General features: G+C 39.4%; 8 non-coding genes across 8 annotated transcripts; 6 read left to right on the top strand and 2 right to left on the bottom strand.

The window, feature by feature from the left end:
- Positions 1 to 8,566: 8,566 nt before the first annotated feature.
- trnap-ugg (transfer RNA proline (anticodon UGG)) lies at positions 8,567 to 8,638 on the top strand. Its single transcript has one exon. It is a non-coding gene; the product is annotated as a tRNA-Pro (tRNA).
- A 737-nt stretch (positions 8,639 to 9,375) lies between these two features.
- trnap-agg (transfer RNA proline (anticodon AGG)) lies at positions 9,376 to 9,447 on the bottom strand. The gene has a single exon. It is a non-coding gene; the product is annotated as a tRNA-Pro (tRNA).
- Positions 9,448 to 9,549: 102 nt separating this feature from the next.
- trnap-ugg (transfer RNA proline (anticodon UGG)) lies at positions 9,550 to 9,621 on the top strand. The gene has a single exon. It is a non-coding gene; the product is annotated as a tRNA-Pro (tRNA).
- A 381-nt stretch (positions 9,622 to 10,002) lies between these two features.
- trnap-ugg (transfer RNA proline (anticodon UGG)) lies at positions 10,003 to 10,074 on the top strand. Its single transcript has one exon. It is a non-coding gene; the product is annotated as a tRNA-Pro (tRNA).
- A 285-nt stretch (positions 10,075 to 10,359) lies between these two features.
- Positions 10,360 to 10,431, bottom strand: trnap-agg (transfer RNA proline (anticodon AGG)). The gene has a single exon. It is a non-coding gene; the product is annotated as a tRNA-Pro (tRNA).
- Positions 10,432 to 10,533: 102 nt separating this feature from the next.
- trnap-ugg (transfer RNA proline (anticodon UGG)) lies at positions 10,534 to 10,605 on the top strand. Its single transcript has one exon. It is a non-coding gene; the product is annotated as a tRNA-Pro (tRNA).
- Positions 10,606 to 11,470: 865 nt separating this feature from the next.
- Positions 11,471 to 11,542, top strand: trnap-cgg (transfer RNA proline (anticodon CGG)). The gene has a single exon. It is a non-coding gene; the product is annotated as a tRNA-Pro (tRNA).
- A 406-nt stretch (positions 11,543 to 11,948) lies between these two features.
- Positions 11,949 to 12,020, top strand: trnap-cgg (transfer RNA proline (anticodon CGG)). The gene has a single exon. It is a non-coding gene; the product is annotated as a tRNA-Pro (tRNA).
- The last annotated feature ends 2 nt before the right edge of the window (positions 12,021 to 12,022 follow it).

The following is a 12,022-nucleotide window of genomic DNA, read 5'->3' as shown; positions in this document are numbered from 1 at the left end:
ATCCAACGCCGATGAGGCAGCCGGTGAGTTTTGCGGAGATATGTAGTCATTTAAACCGTGAACGGCGTCATTAATTTGTCTGAAATAGTCTGAGAGTTCAGATGCGTTTAAAATATCAGAGATTGATGATCTAGCAGGGCTAAGAGCAGGGCTCTGTGAAAAGTCATTTCCCCCAGTATTCAATGCTAATGCAAGTGTTTGCAGAGTTTGGATATTGTCAGCTATTTGTTGAGAATAATCTGATTGAGATGATTCAACTCTAGCTTGTTGGTCTTCCATTCTTTACTGAGTTATAAGAGACAAATCATACATGGATCATTTCACAATCACCTTTGCATCGGAGGAAACATTTTGCAGCACTGTTCTGATCGCTTGTAGCAGGATTTTAACTTTTTCTTGGTTGCGAGCCAGAGCTTGTCGTCTTTTTCGAGCTGGAGGTCGGTCCAGAAGTAGAAAAGATTCTGTAATAAATAATTAGGAATAAAAAATTAGGAATAAACTTCTATCAGTTATGAGATGTGATTTTACTAGATAGATTCAAATAATGTACCTGTAATCAACCCGTCCAGCAAAACAACTCTCGCTTGTAGATTTTCTGAAGCGAGCCTCTTTCGTATGTCACGAGCGTTGAAAGCTGTGGAATATATTTAATGTGATTACAATCATTTAGGTAAGGCTGCTTTAATTCTAAACAATACTTTACTGAAAAAGCATTTATGTATTTATTTATTTATTTTTTAAATTATGGTGTGTGGGGAAATAAATACACACAAACTAATTTTTATTACATCATGGCACAATCATTAGACATACACACGCACAGAGAGAGCAAGGGATCTTCTGCAGGGGAGGGGGTCACTCACCCCTGACCATCGGCTGTTATGTCCTGGAGACAAAAAAGCGCATGCACACCGACACACCCACACACACACACACACACACACACAGCCCTACACACCCCTGGACACACACACACACACACAGCCCTGGACACACACATACACACACACAGCCCTGGACACACACATACACACACACACACACACACACACACAGCCCTACACACCCCTGGACACACATACACACACCCCTCCCCTCTGCTGTCTCTGTCTCTGTGTGTCGGGGTGGCTTGAGTAACATGTTCCCAGTGTAGAAAAATATTCACACCCCTCCCCATATTTCGCATTTTGAGGTGTTATAAAGACAAACTTTATTAGCGTTTCTGTTACGGATATATATCTTTCTTTCCATTTAAAATAAGAGTTTGAAAATAGGGACTTGCATTGGAATCAGACATGAGAAGCATTTAAGGTATATATCTTTATTATCTAAAACAAATAATTAAACTTACATAGGCGGAGAGAATTAGTAGACCTCTCAGGTAGCTGATCTGGTTCCGGTTCAGGTAACGATTCTGGCTCCGCTTCAGGTTCTGGCCTTGCTTCGGCAGCTTCCCGTGGCGTGGGAGGAGGCGTGACGGGGCTGAAATCAAATCTCTGCCCTGAAGGCAAGTCTGCCACAAGTTCGTCTTCTGATTCAGATGAAATAATGATTACATCATCTTCATCAGGGGGTAAGCCTGTAAAATGAAAAAAAAATCAGTTTCCTGATTGGTTCAAATAGGTTATTATTTAGAAGAAAAAAAACTTACTCTGTATTCCTGTAATAGCAGAACCGGATTGTGTCACAGCTGCATTCACTGTGTGAGGCGATGTTCTGATAGGTTCAGAGTGATTTCTTTTCTTATTCAGCGACAAGCGGTACTTTCTGTGGTTGTCCTGGACATCTGTAAGAAGATAGATACATAGTAAATGGATATTAGTTTTTATTTTCCCGCTTTTTAGAATTCTGGTTACAGAGGTACTAAATTACCGATTGTCTTGTTTAATCCTGTAAGATCCTGGTGTGTCTCCTGAGTATTTGCAAGATCTGTAAGCAAATAATATTTTAAATTATGTTACAACTCTGACTAAAAAGAAAAAAGGAAAATAAATTACCGATTGTCTTGTTTAAGCCTGTAAGATCCTGGTGTGTCTCCTGAGTATTTGCAAGATCTGTAAGCAAATAATATTTTAAATTATGTTACAACTCTGACTAAAAAGAAAAAAGGAAAAGCTATGCTGAAAACATACTTACCGCTTATAAATTCCGATTCTAAGATGATGTTTGGATCTTCTGAGGCTGCATCTAAAAATAAGAAAATCATTATTAAGCATGATGCATTTCTATATATATATAAATGTACAGTATATGATTAGAGAAAGATAATTTAAGAATTGAATTTACTTACGATTAAACAACCCTGAAAGAACCTGGGAACTTAAAAATGCAGATCTTCCTGAAAAGTCAGACATAATTCAAAATAATACTTCTTTAAAGAAAATTAATAAGTTTACAAGTCTAAAAAAAAATTCTGTTGTACCAGAAGTCACTTGACGTCGTGCAGAGCTGTGGTTCTTCTCCGTAGAGATGCTAGCTCCTTTTAAAGAGGCCTAAGAGGTTTCTGTCCATTCATCTGCTTGGACAAGCACACCCACCCCATCAAGAGGGGACTTTTGTTTCTATATGTCTTTATACACACACACACACACACCCACACACACACACACACACATAAATGGCCTGGTGAGCAATATTGTCGTGGGGCCTCCTCGCTAAAGTCACGAGAATGAATCCTGTGCTGGCGTTAACATCATATCAATCAACCCCCGATAGAGACCCTATTGAGATGATCGGAAATATACAGAGCCACACGTGTCACGCGGTGTTCCCCTTAAACACTGTATGGCGTTGAGACATCCTCAGGAACATATGTGCCCAGTATTCTCCCCGGACACACGCTCACACACACACACACACGCACACACAAATGGCCTGGTGAACAGCACTGTCATGGGGCCTCCCACCCCCACCCTCCCTAAAGTCACGAGAATGAATCCTGTGCTGGCGTTAACATCATATCAATCAACCCCCGATAGAGACCCTATTGAGATGATCGGAATATACATAGCCACACGTGTCACGCGGAGTTCCCCTTAAACACTGTATGGCGTTGAGACATCCTCAGGGACATGTATGCCCAGTATTCTCCCCGGATACACGCACAAACATGAACGGCTTGGTGAGCAAAACCGGAGTTAATTACAACATTCTATTTCAATATAATATATTGTATGTTACTAATGATTTTCTAACACCGAACCCCTTGTCTCTGCTTCTATCGGCTAATTCAAACTCATAGAGGTCAGAAGGAGTTCCCCTTAAACACTGTATGGCATTGAGACATCCTGAGGGACATCTCTGTACAGTATTCTGCCTGGACACAAACACGAACGGCTTGGTGAGCAAAACCGGAGTTAATTACAACATTCTATTTAAATATATTATATCGTATATTATTCTTGATTATTTATCACTTATTGTTTTTTATACTTTAATTGTATTACTCATAAAACTCGGAGCCTGTCTCTGTTTCTATTGGTTGAATTGAAATTAGCGGGAATATATTGTAACACGTGCTAAGCACGCTGAGGTCATGAGACATCCGGGGGGTCATGTGACCGGATGGGGGGAGGGGCATCATGTGACCGGATGGGGGGAGGGGCATCATGTGACCGGATGGGGGGAGGGGCATCATGTGACCGGAAATTAATATCAATTAGTCACGGGTCATTAATCACTCATCCATCAAACTCCGATTAAAATTTGACAGAAGGGTGCCTATAGAGTCTCTCTCGCATGCCCACACACACACACCCGGCACAAGTGGGTTATTCATCTGTCTCACATATTAAATCCTACAGTGCATAAATATGTTCTGTGTGAAGGAATGATGATGTAGTTCCACCTGCAGTGCTGCTGTTTGTTCAAATTCATATATTTATTGATACACTCATTGAAGAAACAATGGAGAAAATATTAAAAACTAGAACATTTCTGAAGAAATTTAAACGGGGCCTGCAAAAGTGTGCCTGTCAGTTGGCACACTTTGTGGGCGTTCTAAAGCTACAAATTAGCATCAATGCTAAAGTAAGCTACAATGTACTCAATAGCATGTGGAGAGTCACAAACATGTTGAGTAACATGGACTTATGCCATTCAGTATGTTGAAATTAGTGTACAAGTTAAAATGAGCCAAACTGCTAACATTAGCCAAAATGCTGTCAGTAGCATGTGGAGCATCACTCCATCCATCTGTCGCAGATAAATAAGAATATTTTTCTTATTTATTAGCCTATCCAATAAATAAGAAAAATAGTTAAAAGCTTTTTTTAGGGAAAAGGCTAATGCTAATGGAGGGCAGTGAAATGCTAAGGTTTGTGCTAATGTTAATTCACTGTCTTGCACAGCAGGGCAGTGCAAAAACCTGAGAGAAAAATATAGTACAGGCTAATATTAGTTAGTACTACCCTGAGAGGAATATTTAGGCTTTTATTTTGAAATTCCGTTACAAAACTTAACGCTGTGTTCCTGTCGCTCCCCGTGATTAAACTCATAATTACAATCCTCTGTACTGAATAGCTCTCTGATAGCAGACGGTGTGTCCATAAACAAGTTTACTAAATATTGTACAATAACTGAAAAGAGAGATGTAACGTCTATCATGAATATAGATTAGCTAAAAACCCTCCAAATTACAATGAAATACTGCTACTTCCGGGTCTTACTTCTTTGTAAGATTGAGCCCTCACCTTGTCAAATAATGTTGTTAAAAATAAACAGCAGTAATGCATTATGCTGTATAAGAACATATTCTACCTATATACACTTTTTATATGTTCAATCAGCAATGGTAACAGGTGGAAGGTGGCAATTGTTCACCTTTGATTAGATCCAACAGAATTTATTGGGACGCTGCTCTAATTTCCACTGTAGTTTTACCAAAGCAGTTTCACTAAAAGTTGAAGTTCAGTTTCTGAACTATAAAAAAAAAACCTTAAAGAATAATTCAACATCAAACTACTCTTAAAAAATATACACTTACTATCAACAAATTTAGATTCAACAAGATTTTACAGCCATGTCTCAAATTATGGCAACTAAATAACTCTGACTAAATAATATCGGTGTTTAACTTCCACTGAGTGGGGAAAGCTAGCAGTTCTTAGTGTGCCTGGAGTCAGGCGTTCTCTCCCAGTATACCGAACCTGGAGCGTTCGGTACATCCACATTCAGTTTTCAACATCCAGTGAGATCTAAAATAGATAACTGTTTTGCACCTATAAATTAATACTTGTTATAAAGAAACAGGAGACTTTACTCCCAGTTGTCGTGAAAAGGCCTCCTCTATGAAGAAGACGTTCTACCTGTGTTTGGATAGGTAAGTATGGATCCCTTGCAGCGTGACGTCAGGTGTGCGGTAGTCGAGCGGGAAAAGAGAGGTGGTCTGCGCTGGTGAGGAGTTGTAAATTGTTTCATCTGCCTAATTGTGAATTGTTAAAGTAGTTAGAAAAATGTTTTGCCTGTCTCGACATGCAGAGTGGCTGGTGACCAACGTGACGTCGACTAATAATCCCTGGCGTTGTTGTTTGTTGCTATGGCAACAAGTCTGCATGTAGCTCCATTTTTATATATATTATATTATATTATTTTTATTTTTTATTTTATTCCCTCAATAACAGATATGAATAGTTCATGTAACAAAATAATAAATATAAAACGAAGATTACTGCAGACTTATTTCGAATACACAAAAAATACACAGCAAAACATCAGCTATTCAGTGACATATCACTTTATCATACTAATTTTCAAAATTCTTTTAAATTCAGTAAGTGATTTAAATAGTTTTATCTCAGTGTCATGATTGTTCCATAAACTCACCTTTACTTGAAATGCATCATTTTTATTGTTATAATTTTGAATCTTTAAAAAAAAAATTAGTTTCTTTTAAATTGTATTTGCTTATTGGCTTTTTCATAGGCATTGTACAAACATTTTTAAGTACTGTACAATTTGTGAAGTTTCAATAAGTTTAACTGTATACATTTTGGGTTTGTCTTATACACCAGACATACAGTATGTTTCCTCTTTGACAAACCGCATCAGGTCAGACTTTGACTATTTTCTTACTATCTGAATTTAACATGCTACCCTGGCACTAAGCTAAGGAGTGAAAAAAAATCATTACAGTTGTCATATTTTAAGTTACATATTTTTATTTGTCACTATTTTGTACCAATCAGCTTTCACTTTGACATTACAGAGTTCCTTTTCTACTATATTTGTCAAAAAAGTTTAATTTCACTGATGATTGATTTGTAAAAGAAGCAAAGAGAGTAAAACATCCACGGGGTGAATATCTTTTCTAGCCTCGGAATCTCAGTTTCCTGCTACTATCTTTCTACTTTTTGTGTTTGTTGATGAGGTTTAGTTACTAAAACTTCCATTCGTTTTTCTTTTCATTTCCTCACTTTGTCACATTGTTAGAGGTAATGTATTCACTACAATAGTGTAGGAATACAGTAGATAAATCACTTTAATCTGGCTGCATTTGGCTGTTGTCTTTATTCTGAGTGGTGCTGAACCTTTTCTTACATTTATCCCTGAATGAGGTAAAATAAAATATGTACAAGAGAATCACATTCTGAAGAAGTTGTGCACCTCTGTAGGGGAACTTATTTATTCAACATCATCACTGAACAATGCATTATTGAGCCAGGGCTGCTGTCTGGCTGCTCTGACTGTCTAATGCTCGGCCACATTAGGCATAGCAGTGACATAGTCTTTCAGCACGCATCATTCTAAGATAATATAGAATTTCTATCACATTACTCTAAGAAAGAACGTGTGTTTTCCCACACAGAAGTTTATATAGTTGGTCTCACACTCATTGATGGTGTTAATCCATCCTCTCCATGTGACTGGAAAAGAGAAACCCAAACTATTATCTCAACAACCCTGCAAATTTGGACATATGTATATTTAGTATCAATTTTAGCATAACTGAAAAATTCTATCTGTTTTAAACCAACATTTAAAACAGACGAAGCCTTGAAATATGTTCTTTTTGGTCAACAGTAGGTTTGACCTTGGAACTTTGGCATGACGGATACCATTTTTGCCCTTTTTCTTTTTCATTGTTGAATCTCAAACTCTGAGCTGAGTAAAGAAGTAGAATTACTGAAACTAATGTGTCAACTATATTCTTATTTTTCAAGATGCACCTGTACTGTTCATCTGCTGTAGGAAGCTTCTTTTGTTTCTTTTTTTTTCCCTGGAACTTCTCATTTTTGCTTCCATATGTCCATATTCCTCATTTTCTCCACATGCACCACAATAATCTGTCTTTGTCAGATATGAAGACTGGAGAGACAATGAGTGCAGCCAAAGCCAGAAAAGAAACTGTCAGAAATTCAGGAGCTATTTATCAAGATCACTTTAAAGCATTATAAGAAAGCCTGGTTCCCTGGAAGCAGAATTCTGCAGTATTATTTATCCTTTAAAAGTTTTTTCTAAGTGTTGTTTAGTCCTGGAAAAAAAAAACTGTCATATTTTATTATGATTCAAAAAAGACCTGTTGACTTTGTTTGATCTAAAAATTAAATACCCACTAGCAAGGAATGACTCAATTACCAATTTTAACCATTAGCATAATAACATTTACTACAGTGACACTGAAACTATTTGGAGAAGTTTGCAGTGAGAAACAGCTCTCAAAGTCTATAGTAAGGCCATCATTTTACATTCCCTGAAGACCACCAGGTATGTAGCTGCATTCGTAATTAGCTTATAGTCCACTAGTCACTTGCAGAATTAAAATTGCAAATCATTTGAAAGATTTCCTAAATTAGTCCACACTGTTGCGGATAAAGACTTAATAATACAATCGTAGACAACAGTGTGTTGTCTACAAGTGTTCAAAGGGGCTCGTCCGAGATATGAAACCGGGACCTCTCGCAAGAATCATACCCCTACCAGGGGTGGGCAATCCAGGTCCTCGAGGGCCGGTGTCCTGCAACTCTTCGATGTTTCTCAGGTTCAACACACTTAATCAAATAGTTGAATCACCTCCTACGTGCAGTTAGGTTCTCCAGAGTCCTGCTTATGAACTCATTATTTGATTCAGGTGTGTTGCAGGAACACATGGAAAGGTAACAGGACAACAAACCTCGAGGCCTGGAGTTGCCACACCCTGGCCTAGACAAATGAGCCGCTTAGGCACATAACTTACCACTAGAATGGGGGTGCCAAAAGTCTGTCATCATATGTCAGCATCCTGCATGTTTTAGTTCTCTAACTGGTTTAACACACATGAATCCAATGATGGCTCATTAGAAGGCCGAAAACGAACACTGACTTGCTGAAAAGGTCGTTACTACAAGCAGAGAGACAACTAAAACATGCAGGATGTTGGCCCTTGAGAACTGACTTTGGGCAAATGAAGACAGGATTACCTACAAATGGTCCAAGGGGCTTGTCCGGGATCTCTCGCACCCTAAGAGAGAATCATACTCCTAGACCAATGAGCCGCTTGTGTATATAACATTCTACTCAAATGCTGTTTTGTATTATTTGGATTGATGAAAAAGCTAGTCCTACTGTCTCTTCCTAACAAGTCTTTTTAAGCATGTTGGTCTAGGGGTATGATTCTCGCTTTGGGTGCGAGAGGTCCCGGGTTCAAATCCCGGACGAGCCCAATTAATCACTTTAAAACAACAATAATGATTTACAAAACATACTCACAATTTGAGATGTTGATGCAGTGATTCTGACTTGTACAGTAGACAACGACAGAAACCTCTGGCGCCGCATGTAATTCATAGAAAGAAAATCATTTGATACTTATCAACAAAGAAATGACATTATCATGAGCGCTTTCACACACTTGCAATTGCCCCTTCAAAACAGCCCTTTTGTGATACTTCCCACACAGCCACACTTCTCAGGATAAAGGCTAGTATGTACTCTTCGCAATTGGGTGCACTGCCTACAAGTGTTCGAAGGGGCTCTTGGACTAGGTGGCTTCATGATAAAACTGGTTCTACCCTCACAAAGTTACAAGTTGTTCTTTGTGGGTGGCTCGTTGGTCTAGGGATATGATTCTGGCTTTGGGTGTGAGAGGTCCCGGGTTCAAATCCCGAACTAGCCCAGCAAACTAATAGAAGGAACTGAAATGAAGAAAAGGACGTTTTCCGAAAGAACTCACAATCTGATTTTTTGGTAAATTTTCCTAGAGGTACTGTCGAGAACAACACAGTACTCTTTCCCAATCTGTACTGCATGGTAATAAAATGATTTAACATTCAACAACAAAGAAATGAACAAACAAAATGGCTTCCCTCAAACATAAAACTGGATCTCTTGTAATATATTTGCAAGTCTTCCCATACATTTACAGATAGGCACTGCAGGGTTACCTACAAATGGTCCAAGGGGCTCGTCCGGGATTTGAACCCGGGACCTCTCGCACCCTAAGCGAGAATCATACTCCTAGACCAACGAGCCGCTTGTGTATATAATATTCTACTCAAACGCTGTCTTGTACTATTTGGATTGATGAAAAAGCTAGTCCTACTGTCTCTTCCTAACAAGTAATTTTAAGCATGTGGCTCGTTGGTCTAGGGGTATGATTCTTGCTTTGGGTGCGAGAGGTCCCGGGTTCAAATCCCGGACGAGCCCAATTGGTCACTTTAAGACAACAATGATGATTTACAAAACATACTCACAATTTCAGATGTTGATGCAGTGATTCTGACTTTTACAGTGGACAATGACATAGACCTCTGGCGCCGCATGTAATTCATAGAAAGAAAATCATTTGATACTTATCAACAAAGAAATGACATTATCATGAGCGCTTTCACACACTTGCAATTGCCCCTTCAAAACAGCCCTTTTGTGATACTTCCCACACAGCCACACTTCTCAGGATAAAGGCTAGTATGTACTCTTCACAATTGGGTGCACTGCCTACAAGTGTTCGAAGGGGCTCTTGGACTAGGTGGCTTCATGATAAAACTGGTTCTACCCTCACAAAGTTACAAGTTGTTCTTTGTGGGTGGCTCGTTGGTCTAGGGGTATGATTCTCGCTTTGGGTGTGAGAGGTCCCGGGTTCAAATCCCTGACGAGCCCAGCAAACTAATAGAAGGAACTGAAATGAAGAAAAGGACGTTTTCCGAAAGAACTCACAATCTGATTTTTTGGTTAAATTTTCCTAGAGGTACTGTCGAGAACAACACAGTACTCTTTCCCAATCTGTACTGCATGGTAATAAAATGATTTAACGTTCAACAACAACGAAATGAACAAACAAAATGGCTTCCTTCAAACATAAAACCAGATCTCTTGTAATATATTTGCAAGTGTTCCCATACAATTACTGATAGGCACTGCAGGGTTACCTACAAATGGTCCAAGGGGCTCGTCCGGGATTTGAACCCGGGACCTCTCGCACCCTAAGCGAGAATCATACTCCTAGACCAACGAGCCGCTTGTGTATATAATATTCTACTCAAACGCTGTCTTGTACTATTTGGATTGATGAAAAAGCTAGTCCTACTGTCTCTTCCTAACAAGTAATTTTAAGCATGTGGCTCGTTGGTCTAGGGGTATGATTCTCGCTTTGGGTGCGAGAGGTCCCGGGTTCAAATCCCGGACGAGCCCAATTAGTCACTTTAAGACAACAATGATGATTTACAAAACATACTCACAATTTGAGATGTTGATGCAGTGATTCTGACTTTTACAGTGGACAATGACATTGACAATGACCTCGGGCGCCGCATGTAATTCATAGAAAGAAAATCATTTGATACTTATCCACAAAGAAATGACATTATCATGAGCGCTTTCACACACTTGCAATTGCCCCTTCAAAACAGCCCTTTTGTGATACTTCCCACACAGCCACACTTCTCAGGATAAAGGCTAGTATGTACTCTTCGCAATTGGGTGCACTGCCTACAAGTGTTCGAAGCGGCTCTTGGTCTAGATGGCTTGATGATAAAACTGGTTCTACCCTCACAAAGTTACAAGTTGTTCTTTGTGGGTGGCTCGTTGGTCTAGGGGTATGGTTCTCTCTTCGGGTGTGACAGGTCCCGGGATCAAATCCCGGACGAGCCCAATTAATCACTTTAAGACAACAATGATGAATTACAAAACATACTCACAATTTGAGATGTTGATGCAGTGATTCTGACTTTTACAGTGGACAACGACAGAAATCTCTGGCGCCGCATGTAATTCATAGAAAGAAAATCATTTGATACTTATCAACAAAGAAATGATATTATCATGAGTGCTATCACAAACTTGCAATTGCCCCTTCAAAACAGCCCTTTTGTGATACTTCCCAAAAGGGGATAATGAATAATGAATCACTTTAAGACACTTCTCGGGATAAAGGCTAGTATGTACTCTTCGCAATTGGGTGCACTGCCTACAAGTGTTCGAAGGGGCTCTTGGACTAGGTGGCTTGATGATAAAACTGGTTCTACCCTCACAAAGTTACAAGTTGTTCTTTGTGGGTGGCTCGTTGGTCTAGGGGTATGATTCTCGCTTCGGGTGTGAGAGGTCCCGGGTTCAAATCCCGGACGAGCCCAATTAATCCCTTTAAGACAACAATGATGATTTAAAAAACATACTCACAATTTGAGATGTTGATGCAGTGATTCTGCATTTTACAGTGGACAATGACATAGACCTTGGGCGCCGCATGTAATTCATAGAAAGAAAATCATTTGATACTTATCAACAAAGAAATGATATTATAATGAGTGCTATCACAAACTTGCAATTGCCCCTTCAAAACAGCCCATTTGTGATGCTTCCCAATAGGGGATAATGAATAATAAATCACTTTAAGACACTTCTCGGGATAAAGGCTAGTATGTACTCTTCGCAATTGGGTGCACTGCCTACAAGTGTTCGAAGCGGCTCTTGGACTAGATGGCTTGATGATAAAACTGGTTCTACACTCACAAAGTTACAAGTTGTCCTTTGTGGGTGGCTCGTTGGTCTAGGGGTATGATTCTCGCTTCGGGTGTGAGAGGTCCCGGGTGCAAATCCCTGACGAGCCCAG

Source organism: Xiphophorus hellerii, chromosome 23 (assembly GCF_003331165.1).
Source record: "Xiphophorus hellerii strain 12219 chromosome 23, Xiphophorus_hellerii-4.1, whole genome shotgun sequence".
In the NCBI taxonomy this organism is placed as follows: domain Eukaryota; kingdom Metazoa; phylum Chordata; class Actinopteri; order Cyprinodontiformes; family Poeciliidae; genus Xiphophorus; species Xiphophorus hellerii.
Note: the sequence above shows the minus strand (reverse complement) of the source record. Positions and strands in the feature narration are given on the sequence as shown.